Here is a 1,569-nt window from a genome sequence, read left to right as displayed (position 1 = left end):
AAACAACTTAAAAAACTTTAAAGGTGCATTGAGAAAAAAAAAACAGGTTTTTAAAAAAAACACGTCTGTCATTACCAAAAAGAGACATCTTTAGGTAAAAATAATGAAAACCCCAAGTTGCATAGATAACACAGATAGTTCTAGTTATCTGGTCAACTGGCAAAAAGCAAGCACTTAAGGTCTTCAGTTCCAATCTTTTGTTCATTTCTTATTGCTGGAATTTAATATTCAATTCTTCTTGTTGATGACTAAACCCGAAGATGGTGGAGATACTAAGCCGGCATTTACTCAGCAACGCCCAGCTCAGCCTCAGGTGTGGACTAATTCTCAGCTGGTGAATCGGTTGCTTTTGTCACTTTGCCATCTTGTGGTTTAGGGTTTTCTGGGCATCTGAGTTGGTAGTTGAAGTTGCTGTGGAACCGACACTGAGGTGGCTCGGGTCTCATCTTGGTTTTCCTTATCCTCTTCACTGCTGGCTTCTTTAGACTGTCTTTGGCATGGAGTTGTTGTTTTTGTTAGGTGCCATCGAGTCGGTAACGACTCATAGCAACCCTTTGCACAACAGAATGAAATACTGCCGGATCCTGGGCCAAAACTCACAATTGCTGTCACACTTGAGCCCATTGATGCTGCCACTTTGCCAATCCATCTCGATGGGTGTCTTCCTCTTTTTCTCTGACCCTCCACCTTACCAAATATGGTATCCTTCTCCAGCGACTGGTCCCTCCTGACAATATGTCCGAAGTATGAGAGATGCAGTTTGGCCATCCTGTCCTCCAAGGAGCATTCTGGCTGCACTTCTTCCTAAACGGGTCTGTTGTTTCTTTTGGCAGCCCATGGCTCTTGGAATATTCTCCTCCAACACCATAACTCAAAAGCATCAATTCTTCTACTCCTGTGAAATTGTGGTCTATAACATATTTTGTCTCACTGATCTACCTTGTTCTCCTACACCTTGGTTGTCAGCACACCAGCACTTCTCCCTGCCCAGGAGGCTTGGAACACTGTAGTTGAAGCCCCAAGGACCTCCGTAGGTAGCAAGGTGGGAACCCTCGTCTGCGGTTAGGCAGGCGCTGTTGGGTCTGGGCTTCGAGAGCACTCTCTGATCCCTGGTTCTTTTCCCCACTCTCACTATTCTGGTGAATTTGCTGGTAATTGCGTGGAGGAATCCTACGAGGTGGATAACAGTCTGCTGCATTATTTGCTGCTTTGTACTGGAACTCCACCAGAGCCTGTAATATTTGCGGCCTGTGCACCCTTTTCTCCTTCAACGTCAAACTCCACAGTCTTTCCATCTTCTCCACTACGAAGGTACTTCCTGGGATGATTATTCGTTATGGCAAGCTGGTATACAAATACATCTTCCTTGGTGTTGTTCCTGCTGAAAAAACCATATCCGTTCCTTGTTTTTGTTGTTGTTAAGTGCTGTCGAGTCGATTCCGACCCATAGCGACCCTGTATAGGGTTTCCAAGGAGCCATTTTACTGTTCCAAAACCTTGGTTGCCATGACTTTCTTGTCCTCCCGGCAGGCGCCACTGATGGGAGGCCGCCAGGGGCCACTGCTCCCC

At 46.1% G+C, this 1,569-nt stretch overlaps 1 pseudogene; it reads right to left on the bottom strand.

The window, feature by feature from the left end:
* Nucleotides 1–284: 284 nt before the first annotated feature.
* LOC102840350 overlaps nt 285–1,569 on the bottom strand; it is a 13,725-nt pseudogene continuing 12,440 nt past the window's right edge.

This window comes from Chrysochloris asiatica, unplaced genomic scaffold (genome assembly GCF_000296735.1).
Source record: "Chrysochloris asiatica unplaced genomic scaffold, ChrAsi1.0 scaffold00001, whole genome shotgun sequence".
NCBI classification, from domain to species: domain Eukaryota; kingdom Metazoa; phylum Chordata; class Mammalia; order Afrosoricida; family Chrysochloridae; genus Chrysochloris; species Chrysochloris asiatica.
The sequence above is the reverse complement of the archived record's forward strand: the minus strand, read 5'-3'. Positions and strand labels throughout refer to the sequence as shown.